General features: G+C 50.3%; 1 pseudogene; it reads left to right on the plus strand.

The window, feature by feature from the left end:
- The first annotated feature begins 12,420 nt into the window (after window positions 1-12,420).
- LOC115337610 lies at window positions 12,421-13,381 on the plus strand (annotated as a pseudogene).
- The last annotated feature ends 1,562 nt before the right edge of the window (window positions 13,382-14,943 follow it).

Below are 14,943 nucleotides of genomic sequence, written 5' to 3' on the forward strand. Positions count from 1 at the left end.
GGCAGGACACTGCAGGGAAATGGTCAAGTGTTCTACAGACAGGATCTCCTTTGGGGAGAGCCATTCATTTCCCAAGACCACAGCCCACATTTCCTGGAGCCCCATGCGTTAAAAGAGAGCTGGGGCCCCTCACTGCCATGCAGACCCCTGCCTAGCAAGGCTTGAGGGGTCGGTGTCAGAAACTCCCCCAACCAGAGAGACCAAGAGCAGGAACAGGAGCAGCAGAGACAGGTGGGAAAACAAGGAGCAGCACCATGATCCTTGAAGGCAAGAGGCAAGAAGAGAGACAAAGGCATTTGAGAAAGTTGTCACCTTAACCAGCCGTGCACACTGCATCACAGACAGCAGTGCTGCAAGGCCGTCGCACACAGCCCCTCTGCTCTGCAGAGGGAACTGGGCACGTGGCTGGAGAGCTGCGCCGCGGCTCTGCTGGAGCTCTGGCTGCAGAGGGGGTGGGTGATGCCTTGTGCCCCATGGCCATGGGGGCAGAGACTTTGCTGGGTCAGAGAGGAGGCAAGGGGGCTTGCTCAGAGAAAGGTGTCTGCACTGGAGGGGATGACAGGGAGTTTTCCCAATTCTTCCTCCCATGACATTACTCTTTTTAGTCTTTTCTTCTTCCCTGCCCACCCCTCTGCTTCCTGCACCTTTTGCACCTGCTTCCCTGCCCCACATGGTTTTCCTCACAGCAAATTCTGAGACACCCCACCCCACCAACCATGCGCTCAGTTCTGCCCTACAGAAAAGTCTCCTTGGGAGAACACTGGCTAGGGACATCTCCCTGCTTGCCGGTGGTAAAGAGCAGGTCAGACAAACCATGATCTTGCCAGCGAAGGTGCTGTCTGTAGGCTGAGGGTTAGGTGAAGGCAGTTTATGATGTTCCTAGCAGGCCTACTGATTATGCCACATAACAGTTCAAGAATCTCCATCACTTCTCAAAAGTTAGTGGCTCCTTTTCCCTTTACACCACCACAGCATGTTATTGAAGACTAAGGCAAGTTCCTTCCTTTCCAGGGAGCCCCTGCCCGGACCTTCCTCTTGAACCATCTCCTTGGAAATACCCTGGGCGTGATCTGGAGCTGTGAGCAGCCCTGACCTGTGCAGCAACCTCTTGAGAGCAGAAGGACCCTGCCGTGCCCCGCCCTGCTGGAGGTCACTCCTTAAACCCAGAATTCTCCCCAGAGCAGTGTGGGGAGCTCCCCAGGCAGGGTGAGTGCTGACCCTGGCAGGCAGCAGAGTCCCTGTCCTGACACACAGCCCCTTGGGGTGGAGGGACCCTGCTCAGAGCCTGGGGCAGCCCTGCATACACACCCAGCTTGGCAGCCCTGCAGACACCCCTGGGAGAAGGACCCGTTGTGCCCTGTTCCTCTGATGGTGCAGCAGGCAATCCCTGCTCTGGAGCACATCCTCTCCTCCACACCAGGAAAGCCAGGAGAACCATCCCAACAGGTCCTACCAGTCGTGGCATGTGCCAGGTCTAGGAGACGCTTACAGGCACTCATCGGCATAGCCCTGCAGCTTGAGACTTACCGTGTCAAGGACCGTGAAGATTTCTCCCCCTGGTGAGCTCTCACCTATCCTCACATCCCAGACTGCCTTTAAACTCTCTCTCCCTTCCCTCCTCTCCCCTCGGTGCCTGCAGGCAGTGCCCTCAGCCCTGCTGCGCTTTGCAGAGGAGCTGCTCCTGGGCGGAGCTGTCTCTCTGCAGCGCTGCCCGCTTGCCAGGAGCTCCCTCTGTCCCAGGAGCCCAGCCCAGCTCAGCAGCAGAGGACCAGCCCGAGGCAGCACTTTCTCTGCCCCCTCTGGGCTCCCTCCAGGTGTCCCTGGGGCTCCAGGGGAACTTGCTGCGAAAAAAAGTTAAGTCATCATTGATGTTCCCTGCCTCAGATGGGGAGGTGATGTCAGATATAGAAAATCCTGTTTTAAGTTAGAAAATCCTGTTTTAAATTAAGTTAGTTAACCATTTTCAACTTCAAACAATTTGAATAATACCTAGAGAAGTAGCCAAGGTCATTCTGACCCTTTTTATTTCTTTCCTGATTGATGATATGTCCCTCCTGGCAGGAAAATGAACCATTGACCTGGTACAGAGTGACTTAGTGGTCAAAATGAGGAGGGGATACCTCCCCAAATGACTACCGAAGACCACCCGAGACCTCTGCACATGCGGAGAAGGCATTTGATGTGTCGTGGTTATATAATCCTATGCATATGCATTAGATAGCTTGAATAGGTACCAGGTAGGAGTAGTTTAAGAATTTAGATGCAATTGTTACCATATAAAAGAGGCACACCTGGTGAATCTGGTGTGCTTGATTTGTGGTGAGTCCACTGAGCACCCAGGCCTGAATAAAAAGCAATTTCTCTCCTGAGTGTGTGATATTGGTCTATTGCACACCAGGTAATGAATCCGCTTTTAGGACAGCAGAGGGATACTTCTTTCCAGCGGTGTCATTTCTCCTACCAGAGAGAGTTGGGCATGAGAATCACCTTTTCTTCCTCCTAGTACGAGACAGGAAACTTGGACAGTGACAGAGCTCCTTTACCCCTCCTGAGGGAAGGGAGTCAGCTGAGTCAATGGAGGCATCTCATCCTTGGTTTGTAGTCCTGGGGCTGGAAGTGGACTCAGCTCTCACCTGTGCCTGCCACAAACCCACAGGAGGTGGGATTCCTCCTGCCTCAGTTCAGGTGGGCACAAAACAGGCACCTCCTGGAGATGGAGGCCAGGAGTGACTTGTTCAGATTCAAACAACTGGAGACATCCGAGATGTCAGAGGCGATCCAAGATATGTGCAGGTAACTGCAAGCTCTAATGGAGCAGTTCGTAGAGACAGGGCAGTCTCTGGAGGCATCGTCTTTGAGCTTGGTGGGGAATTCCTTTGCCCAACAGCAGATGCCCACACTAAAGACAGCTGAATTTTTCCCTGCTTCTTATGTTCAGGGCAGCCAATTGAGGTAGTCAAGGGGCTGGATGTAGTCACTGCCGTAGCCATCAGCCATCTTCCCCTCAGCTGTATTTCCTAGATCTCCATCGACCATAATGGCAGATGTCTCATGGACGTCCCTACATTACCTAACGTAATTCAGGGCAGCTATTCAATGGCCAAATACAGGCCCGTAGTGCTACATGAGATGCCAAGGCTCTCCAGAACAACTGCAGGTTTCTGGCAGGGACCGCACAGGATCTATGGGAAAGGCATCCATGTTCAGAGTGGGTGCGAGACAGATGCTCCAGATGGCATGTCTGAGTGAACCAGTTTCTGTTGGCCTGTGACTGAATCCCAGCACTGCAATGAGGCAGGGTCTGACCCACCTCCGTCCAGTCGATACAGAGCAGTTCATGGACAGGAACCACATCACACCAGCATCTCCACTCATTTGCCTACTGCCAAACTCTGCCGGCTCTTCTTAAAGCCTTCCTTTATTCACCCACTTGATGATACAACCAAGGAACCATCCAAGGATTTTCACAGTGTTCCTGGATCACGGGATGTCCACACCCAAAGACATTTTCAGTAGCATCTGTCCTTCCTTGAGATCAGCTTCACTTCCACCACAGGCCCTCCGGGGCTGCAGAGACACCACAGACAGCAAAGCCTTCTCCTGCCAGGGCTGCAGACCCCAGCCCGGCTTTTCTCTGGCCTTGGGGAGAGAAGCGTTGCCTCTTTCTGTGCCTTCACATTGCCATCTGCCTTCCCCTCCAGCATGTCTCTGGTTTCAAGCACAGCATTTGCACACATGGGGTCCTGAGTACTCGGTGTTGGGTTTGCCCGAGACAAGTCTGAGCTTGGCCCCAGTGCTACGGCTGAGGTGCTGCAGCCCAAACGTGCATCAATGCCCACAGCCTGGGGCACAGACAGGAGGAAGGAGCTGGAGTCCCATGTGCCACTATCGACTTTGGACAGCGATGGAATAAATGGCGAGGGGCGGTGGGACAGCTCACAGTAGTGCTGCCACAGTACATAGGGGCTTTTCAGGAGAGGCAGGCCGGGAAGATGGGGAGGGGGATGTGCTCCATCTGAAGGAGATTGTCGTATGTGTGGTGCTCCTCTATGGGACATGCATTGCATGTTGGGTGAGCCCCTGTGGGTGGGGGTCAGAGGAGAGGCCACTTAGTGTGGCATCCCGGTGGGAGACGAAGAGCCCGCAACCAGGGTAAGGAAATGGACTACTTTAAGCCTTCTTTAAGCAATCCAAGGAAGCCTCCAGATCCATGACCCCAGGTCTTGCAGACTTCAAAGACCCTCATCCCCTTTAAAGACTCAGATCCCATTTCTGCTGAGAAAGCAGGCTAGTGTCATAGTGAGGCCACTCTCCATCAGCTTTCAAAAGTCATGGAGATTGGGGGAACTCATTGATGACACTCAGCAACCAATTTTCAAAAATGCCCAGCGGATGATGCAGGGGAGTGAAGGGTTGGGCTCAAGAGCATGTCCACTTGGATCCTGTTTCTGGGTATCTGAAGAGAAAGTGACTCGATTTACCCAGGGGAGATTGTGCCTGGCCAGCCTCTTTGCTTTCAGTGATGAAAAGCCAGGATTGCTGGATGTGGGGGGAGCAGTGGTGCTTTTTTACCTGGACATCAGCAAGGCTTTTGGCATCATCCCCTACAATATTCTTGTGTCCAAGTTTGGATATTATAGTCAGCATGGGTGGATAAGTAGATGGGTAAAATACCAACTGGATGGTCGGGCTTGGAGGGATGTGGTTAATGTGTGGTACTCTGCCTGGAGGCATGTAGCTAGTAGGGCCCTGCAAGGGTCTATCCTGCAACCTGCACCGTTTAACGTGTTTTTAGTGACCTGGAGGAGATGAGAGGGTGATTTTTCATAACATTTGCAGAAGACACCATGTTGATGAGTGAAGACGCTACAATGGAGGGCAGGGCTGCCATCCCAAGCTACCCAGAGAGGCTGGAATTATGGGCCAATAGGAACCCCATGATATCCAATAAGGACAAACCCAAAGTCTTGCCCCTACAGCAGAGTAAGGCCGTGCAATGACATAGGCCACGGATTGCCTAGGTGGGCAGCAGCTCTGTGAAGAAGGCTCTGGTTGTTCTTGAGTTACATTACACAAAAGATGAGCCATCAGCAAAGGCGGCCAACAGCACCCTGGGCTGTATGAGCAGGAGAACAGCCAGGGGAAGTGATTACCTCCCTCTGCTTAACACTTGTTATACCACATACAGGAATACTTGCCCAGGTTTTGGTGCCCCACAATGGCAGAGAGACATTGGCAAGCTGGAGGGAGGAAAAAATTCAGTGGAGGGCCACAGAGATGGTCAGGGTTGGAGCACTTTCCCTCTTCTGAGAGGCTGAGGGAGCTGGGCTTTTTCACCTTGGAGAACAGAGGGCTTTGTGGGGAGGATGGAACAGACTTGTACTGCCTACGGTGAGGTTTCCAGACACTGTGGTGCAAGACAGGAGCATAGGAGGCAATGGACTGCAACAAGAGAGGGTCAGGCTCAATATAGGGAGCAACTTTTGCTGCATGAGAACAGTCAGACATGGGAAGCCATTTCCCGGACAGTGTGTGCTGCCTCCATGCCTAGAAGTTTCTCAGACCCATCTGGGTAAAACCGTGAGCCACCTGGTGTGACTTTGCTTTGAATTGGATGTTCTACAGGTATCTATTAAGGTCCCTTCCAGCCTGAATGATGCTTTCATTCCTTCCCTTTCATGTCCTCGACATCAGGGAAAGCACTCAGGTTCCCTCTGACTGTGGAAATAACTTACATCATCTACAGGGTTGAATCACTGGCACCTCAGACATGCCCGATGACATCCTTGGCCTCACCTTGAATTTACTGGTTCCCTTTCCCCGCCTCTCAAGTTCTTCACTGTTATCATCCTCCCACGTACCAAGAAGTCTAGCCTACCCTGGCTGGCTGGGATGGAGTTAATTGTCTTCATAGCAGCCAGTATAGTTGCAGAATCATAGTATCATTGAATCGTTTGGGTTGGAAGGGACGTTTAAAGGTCATCTAGTCCAACCCCCCCTGCAATGAGCAGGGGCATCTTCAACTAGATCAGGTTGCTCAGAGCCCCGTCCAACCTGACTCTGAATGTTTCCAGGGATGGGGTATCTACCACCTCTTTGGGCAACCTCTTCCAGTGCTTCACATAACACATCCCTGTTTTAGTTATCGCTGCACAGTGCTTGCACAGTGCCAAGGGTTTTTTTGTTCCTCACACTTCCCTGCCAGGGAGGAGGCTGGGGGTGGGCAAGAAGTTGGGGGCAGGGACACAGCCAGGACAGCTGGGATGTCCAAAAGCATATACCATAACATATGATGTCACACTTAGCCATAAAGGCCAGAGGAAGAAGAAGGCAGAGGAGGAGGAGAGGGAGATGTTTGGAGTTATGGCATTTCTCTTCCTAAATAACCATATACTCGTGATGGAGCCCTGATTTCCTGGAGATGACTAAACACCTGCCTGCTGATGGGAAGCAGTGAATGAATCCCTTATTTGGTTTTGCTTGTGGGCACAACTTTTGCTTTACCTACTCAAGTCTCCTCATCTTGACCCATGAGTTTTTCTCACTTTGCCATTCTGATTCTCTCCCCATCCCTCAGGAGAGGGGAGTGAGCAAGTGGCTGGGTGGGGGCTTAGTGGCCACATTATGGACGTAGTTCTATTTTCATGAAACCCAGTAACAGTACCATGCTCTACAATTTCTTCTCCTTCTTGATGATTAGAAACCATTTCTTCAATTTTATTCTTGTCATTCATTTTTACTTGACAAGACAACTTTAATTTAAGAGCATTTAGCCTCTAGCATGCAGCTTTTAGAACAGTGTTTTTCCTCTCACTGCTAAGTCTTTGTTATCATTTCACGGTAGCACCTCTCAGACAATATTGCCCCTAAGTCATTCCTGCTCTCTATCTTGTATCCTTATTTCCTCTGTGTGTGTGTGTGTGAGAATTTTATTTTTTTACCAAAAAATGCCAAGGGACAGATCCCAACCTGGTGAAAAGCACAAAGCAGGCTGCTTTTTTTATGTGATTGACACTGATACACCACCATTATCTTCATTTTGGATCTTGGGAGACCTAATCCTTCAGCAGAATGCCTGGCAAGTCTGAAGTCCCTCCATCTGCCTCGTATTTCAGCATTTAAGGTGAAATTACTCCAGTCAGAGGAGGTGTTCCAATTCTCTTCACAGCCTCAACCACCACATGGGTCAGAAGATATTCCAGGACACTTCAAAGGGCACCACACTCCTCTGGACCAACAAGTGGAATCTCAGGGGTCATGGCATACCAATACTTGTGTTCAGGAACCTGGTCAAAACACCCATTTCCATTTCTGTAATGATGCTTGAGTTTGCTCAAGGAACCCTTGAGTTGATCCCCATCCACTGCTGGTCGTCCTCCTCCACAGGAGGGGAACACAGGGGGCATCCCCCATGCTCATCCTTCCCGCCAGTCTCTCCAGCAGCATCTCGATTCCTCCACTGCAGGACCCCAGGTGAGCAGGCTGACCCACCACACCTCGTTTAATCCCAAACCATCACAGTTGTGTGACAAGCCATGGGGCTCCAGCTCCTGTGATCCACCTCCTCCTGGCTGTGCACATTTGGGCTGCAGCAGCTCAGCTGTGGCACCAGGGTGGAGTGCAGACTTCTAACAGGGAAACCTGAGCACTGACCCTGACCAGAAGACCATTGTACATCGAGCTGTGCTGCTCTGCACATTCCCCCTGCCTTTCCTGCCTGTGCTGTGCTGCACAGATCCTTTGGCCCCAGGACAGCCTCAGCAGCTCACTGTCACAGTGCAGCCTGCAGAAAGGTCCCGCTCTGTGCCAGACATTACACGTCCTGCACGGCCTTGCCTGCATCTAACAGTGCAGCAAGATGTTCTCATGAGAACACTGTTTCTGTTTGACTGTAAAGATGATGGAAAGAGCTGTTTCCTTGTAACAAAATCCTGTAGTAGCTTGAATGACCGAAACAGGGGAATCTGTTCCATGGGTCGAGTCTGCATGGCAGGCCGCATGTGGGGGTCAGAGGCTTGTTCAATGCTTCACCACCCGGGGTTCCCACCATCTAGAGGGACATAAGATTACCTACATGGTTCTCTCTTCATACTGTTAACACTAATGCACAGCATTTTAAAAGATACCTCACAGAGTCCGAGTGCCTTTCTTACCGGGGTCATAACAGAGCAGCACCTCCTGGGGAAAAACACTCTCTCAGCACCCTTGGATGCAGCCCCTCTGGTTCCCATGGACTGGTAAGGGTGTAGGTTCCTCAAATAACCCCTGGCGTGATCCCCATCCACTGCTGGTTGTTCTCCTCCAGAGTCCTGCCTCAAAGCACAAAGGCCTGGGAGACCTGGCTGGTGGTAGCTGAGGCAAAGAGGACATAGAGTATCTCTGATCAATCTGCACCTACTCTTACTAAATTCAGCAGTGGTCCTACATTATCTCTTGTTCTTCTTTAACTGTTCCTGAAGTAGCAACAGCTCATCTTGGTGCCCTTGAATTCCTTTTTGAGTATCATCTGTGTTTTGATATGGGCCATTGCTGTGCTTGGAGGATGCTGTCCTAGAAAACAAGATGTATCCAAGCAGCCTCTGAAAATGTTTGGTCTTTTCATTGATTGGATCATCAAGGCAGTGTTTAAAGATGCCTGTGTGACATGCTTCATGTCCATGCAATGCCTGCAGCTATTGGGTAGAGAAGGGACAGACCTTGCTGCTCTGATGACATCTGATGACTGATCCCTCTGACTGATTGTATCGGTCAACAGCACACAGGCACCAATCGCGCTCTCTGTGATGCCATCTGAGGCATCCGTGATGTACCCGCCCTCAACAAGAATTGCTTTCCTGTAGGACCTGTGAGGTCCATGCCAGCCTTGGCATTTCGTGTAGCTGTGTGGGCCTGGATTTGAGCATGAAACAGAGTACATGCCCTGAATTCTGTTAGGCAATGTGGGGATGAACATGGGACAAATCCCATTATAGTCACTGGAGAACTAGTAAATTCAGCTGATGGGAAAGAGAGAGACCTAGCTGTCCCTATGGTACATGACTGCAATCGTTCATATGAATACCTGTATAAAGTGACATGAAGCTAAGGAGTAGGAAAAGGTTCTTTTGGCCTTTCTTTGGGCATCAGCTGTCATTTCACTTGGCCAAAGGACTTTCCTACCCGGCTCAGATATGATCCCTGAGATGTTGCCCTGTCTCTATGAACTTCTCCGTTACAGGTTGAAGTTTACCTGCATTTATCTTGGACCACCTCTGGCAAGTCAAATGTCACCAGGTATTTGCATCTGAACATCTCACTCCTGCCTTCCATCTCCAGTAATTCACATGGGAGCGGAGACAAGGAGCTCGTGCAGGTGCCCATTTGTGCCCACCTGAACAGAGGCAAGAGGAAGCCCACCTCCTGTGGGTTTGTGGCAGGCACAGGTGAGAGCTGAGTCTCCTTCAAATGCTGGGAATAGAAACGCAGGATAAGTTGCCTCTGTTGACTCAGCTGAATCCTTTCCCTCAGCAGGGGTAAAGGAGATCCCTGCCTGTCACTGTCTGGGTGTCCTGTCTAATAATAAGACCGAAACTGGTGATTTACATTTAGATGCAATTTTGTCTCAGAGTGGAGAAATGCCACTGCTGGAAAGAAGTGTGTCTCCCCAGCTGAGGGAGGGAACATCAGTGATTGCTTCAGCCTGTTTCCCAGCAGGAGCCTTGTTCCCCTGGAGCCCCAGGGACACCTGGAGGGAGCCCAGAGGGGGAAGACGAGGTGATGCCTTGGGCTGGTCCTCTGCTGCTGAGCTGGCCCAGGCTCCTGGGATGGAGGGAGCTCCCGGCAAGCGGGCAGCGCTGCAGAGAGACAGCTCTGCCCAGGAGCAGCTCCTCTGCAAAGCACAGCAGGGCTGAGGGCACTGCCTGCAGGCACCGAGGGAAGGGGAGGGAAGGAAGAGAAAGAGCTTAAAGGCAGTCTGGGGTGGAAGGATGGAGGAGAGCTGACCCAGAGAAAAATCTTCACAGCCCTTCACAGGGTAAGTCTCTGGCTAAAGGGCAATGCAGGGGCAGTTCCTGGAATGACCTCCTAAAGCTGGCACATCCCAGAGCCTATGGGGTCTGTCAGGAGGACTCTCAGTTTCTTTGCTATAGAGAAAAAAATACGTGCTTTGGAGAACAGCTTCCCTGCTGCACCATCAGAAGGACAGGGCATGTTGGCTCCTTTCACCGGGGAATGGCTGCAGGGGTGTGAAGCCGGGTGTGAAGCCAGGGGTGCCCAGTTCTGTCCTTCTGAGCAGGGACCCTGTGCCCAAGGGGGCTGTGTGCCAGGGACTTTGTCTCCTGCCAGGGTCAGCACTCAGCCTGCCTGGGGAACTCCCCACAGCAGTGCAGGGAGAAGCTGTAGGTGGAAGAAACAAGTCCTGGCAGGAGACGGTCCTTCTGGTTTGAGAGGGTGCTGCGTGGGTGAGGCCTTCTCACAGCTCCAGATCACCCCAGGACATTTCTGAGGGGACTTTTCAAGGGGAATGTAAAGGCAGGGATTGCTATAAAGGTAAGAAGCTTTTCCGAGTCTGTGTTTTCAGTTTCCTTCCCTTGGGCAATTTGTGGGGAGAAATGGAAAAGGAGCTTTCATGCTTGAACAAGTCCCTGAGACTACTGAGCTGTAACTCTGAGTTACCAGTAGGTCTGATGGGAGCCACCTAAAGTGCCTTCAGCTACTCCTCTGCCTGTGGACAGCACCAGCATCACCTTTGCTGGATCCAGCAGGGTTGTCCTGACCTGCACTTTTCCACCTGCAACAGGAACATGGGCCCAGCCAGTGCCCTGCAAGCAGGCAGGTTTGTGTAGGGCCAAGGTGAGTGCACAGAGGTTGGGAAAGGATGTCTGAGAAGTTACAGGGAAACACCTCCCAGGAGGAAAATCTCCTGGCAGCAGAGGAATGATCAGGGAATGAGAGGAAACTGAAACCAGAAATGCTGTGGGAGGGAGAATTCAGGCATCTCTGTATCATCCCCTCCAATGCAGACCCCTTCCTCTGAGCAAGCCCCCTTGCCTCCTCTTCTACACAGCAAAGCCTCTGTCCTCAGGGCTGTGGAGTCCAAGACGTAAACCACCTCCTCAGCAGCCAGAGCTCCAGCAGAGCCACAGTGCAGCTCTGCAGCCACGTGCCCAGTTCCCTCTGCCGAGCCCAGGGGGGTTGAGAGCAACTGCCTGGCAATGTTGATGCCTGGGAGGTGGCGTGCACAGCTGGGTAAGGGTAACACTTTCCCGAGTGCCCAGCTGCCTCTTCCCTTGCCTTTCTCAGCCAGACCCTCACTGTACTGTTCCTTGTTTCTCTACTTGTCTGTGTTACTGTTATCTTGTTCTTGTTGTCAGGTTCTCTGGGGATGGGACTTTCAGCTGCAGAGTCACACACTGATCTTGCAGGTCCTTTCGTGCAGGTATGTCCATGGGAAGAAGTGTCCCAGCTTTCCCGTAGTCTGTGGGGTTATGGTCAATGCTGTCTGTGGGCTGGGGCATGAGCTGATTTTCCCTTAGAGAGATGCCATCATTAGGACCCATGGCTATCTCCTCAGAGTGACCTTCAAGTTGTCAGTTGCCCTGCAGGATGCAAACCTGTCCTATAGCAGCTTTGTGTTATCTGAAAGCCCCATGGAAAACCACAGAGATGCTGTGACTGAGGAAATGCTGTTAGGTTTGTGAAATGAGCCATGTGTGCCCTTGGCCTGAAGCAGGGTTCTGAGACCTATAGAAAGGGTGAGACATTTTGTGGTCCAGAGTGGATCCCTCTGCTCTCAGCAGTGTCTGGTGGCTTTTCAGGGTAACATGGGATTGTGATCACCCTCCATCTCTGAATGGTGCAAGCACAGTGCAACTGGGAACCAAAGGGAGGGACAGACCAGCTCCCCTTCCTCTGCACTAAGCCACAGGCAATCCTCTTGCCTCTCAGGACTCACGCTGTTCTCACTGAGTGCAGCAGAAATGCTGAGGGTTTCTGAGATCCAAGAAAACTCCTCAGGGGCCATGGGGGGAGCTGTAAAACACCCTAGAACTCTTAAACTACTTTTACCTTCCTGGTTCCTTAGTATTGGGATGGCAGATGCTGACAAGCTCTTCTGCATTAGCAGTGGTTTCGTCAGACCAATTGAACACCAGGACTGGCCCCTGCCCGCACCATTCCCATGAACCCACTGCTGCAGAGCAGGGCTGACTTTTCAAGAGCCCGTGGGCAGAGGCCCTGCTCTTCATTGCACGCTCGGCCAGCACCAAGCAGGGCTCCAGCCACAGACCTGAAGGAAGGTCTCCTAGAAAAGGAAAAGGGTCTGTGTGTGTGAGAGTGGGATAAGATCTGTGGGAAATGGCTTTGATATTGCTCAGAGTAATCTCCCATAACTTGGCGTTGTCTTCCTCTCCTATGACAGGTCCCCATGCCCAGAGGAAGAAAATGTCCAATGGCAGCTCTGTCACCCAGTTCCTCCTCCTGGCATTTGCAGACACGCGGGAGCTGCAGCTCTTGCACTTCTGGCTCTTCCTGGGCATATACCTGGCTGCCCTCCTGGGCAATGGCCTCATCATCACCACCGTAGCCTGTGACCACCACCTCCACAGCCCCCATGTACTTCTTCCTCCTCAACCTATCCCTCCTTGACCTGGGCTCCATCTCCAACACTGTCCCCAGATCCATGGCCAATTCCCTCTGGGACATTAGGGACATCTCCTATGCAGGATGTGCTGCACAGGTCTTTCTGTTAGTCTTTTTGATCTCAGCAGAATTGTATCTTCTCACTGTCATGGCCTATGACCGCTACGTTGCCATCTGCAAACCCCTGCACTACGGGACTCTCCTGGGCAGCAGAGCTTGTGTCCACCTGGCAGCAGCTGCCTGGGGCAGTGGGTTTCTCCATGCTGTGCTGCACACGGCCAATACATTTTCACTACCCCTCTGCCAAGGCAATGCTGTGGACCAGTTCTTCTGTGAAATTCCCCAGATCCTCAAGCTCTCCTGCTCAGATGCCTACCTCAGGGAAGTTGGGGTACTTGCAGTTGGTGTCTGTTTTGCATCTGGTTGTTTTGTTTTCATTGTGCTGTCCTATGGGCAGATCTTCAGGGCTGTGCTGAGGATCCCCTCCGAGCAAGGACGGCACAAAACCTTTTCCACATGCCTCCCTCACCTCGCTGTGGTCTCCTTGTTTGTAAGCACTGGCATTTTTGCCTCCCTGAAGCCCCCCTCCATCTCGTCCCCATCCCTGGACCTGGTGGTGGCAGTTCTGTACTCGGTGGTGCCTCCAGCTGTGAACCCCCTCATCTACAGCATGAGGAACCAGGAGCTCAAGGATGGCATTAGGAAAGTGATTTCAGGGATGTTTCTCAATAGTGATAATCTTTCTATCTCTCTCCAGAAATGACTCCCATGTTTTCCCATTGCAGGCCTGTACTTTCTTTATTACAATTGTTGATATTTTTTGCATTGTTATTTCTTGCTATTATGTTCCTGCATAAATACCTGTATTCACCTCACTCTCCAAGGGAATGAACCTTCTCTGTCTCACATTTAAACTGTATAAAATCGTGTCTAACACTGGGTCAGAGCTGACTCTCTCATAGCATCTCTGTAACGAAATAGCATCTCCCCAGTGCAGTTCCTCAAGATGGAGCTGTCCTTCCTGAGCTGATGTCAAAAATAGTATGAAGGAATTTCACGCCAAGAGGGCCTGTTGCTCCTTGGATTTCAAAGAGAAATGCTTGTTACCAAAAAGCTCGGAATGAAGAACTTATCAACACCAATTTAGTGTAGATAAGCAGACACTTCTTTATTGACGGCCGGGTGCGCGGGCGAGTCCTCTCACGAACCACGCACACCTGTCTTCAAAACAATACACCTTATATTAAGACTTATCGATACATATTCATTAGATTTCCAAGAAAAGTTATACATATTCATTAGATTTTTGGGAAATCATTAGCATATGTGAATATCTTTTACGCAGGCGTAGTGAAGGTCTCTCCGAGGCGTGGTAAGTCTTGGAGGCGGGTAGCTTTTGACCAGGAGGTGTGTTTTGGTATTATAATGAAGCAAAGTTCGTCTAGAGTTTATGATTTCTTCACCGATGTTATGGCAACAGGTGCAATCCATCCTTTTTGACAGTAGCTATGCAGTTATCTCTAACGGCTCTAGCCAGGGACCTTCCAGGAGCTTTGTACTGCACATTCTATCTTTGGGGATCGGCCGCTGCGTTCCAAACAGGCCGTTGTCAGGTAACGTACTGACAACTCTTACACCACCCCGTTGTCAGGTATTTCTTTATCTTGTTATTTAAGTTCTAAATGTTCCTACTAGATGATTTTAGTCAATTTCTCCGGCCTTGATACGGGGCTATACAGGGGATTTTACAGCAGACACTGGTTGGTGGTTAAATATATAAAATACAACATACATATGATTTTGCTAAAATATTAAAACTAAATATGATTAATTCTAACTAATAACAAATTAATGACAAATCAGTAACATTTCCCCCCTTTGAAAGTGTTGAAAAATTATTTCAATACTTTCACATCATCTATCTAATATTTATTTATTATTATTCTGAGAGTCAATATTTGTTTCGGCATATACTGGTGGTGGAACTGTATTCTGGTGAAACAATTGGAACCTTTCTCATGATCATGCAATTTACTGTAATTCTATTGGTAAATTGTTTCTTCAGACATTTTTTTCAGGAATGCTAATCAATTGTTTTGTTTCTACTTGTCTTTTTGTTCCTGATTATCAAATCAGTCCAGGTTTCTATTATCATTATCTGCTGAACTAATATAAAAAGAACAAACACAAACAGATATGAAAAATTAGACATGTTTCAGAGTCAGTTTTAAAGTTTTTGGATCCCGGCTAATTTTTCATGGAGTAGGTGTTTTCTTCACTTGAATGTAGTATATCCAAACATCTGATTTTGTAATTCTAATAGCT

Source organism: Aquila chrysaetos, assembly GCF_900496995.4.
Source record: "Aquila chrysaetos chrysaetos chromosome W unlocalized genomic scaffold, bAquChr1.4 W_unloc_5, whole genome shotgun sequence".
NCBI classification, from domain to species: domain Eukaryota; kingdom Metazoa; phylum Chordata; class Aves; order Accipitriformes; family Accipitridae; genus Aquila; species Aquila chrysaetos.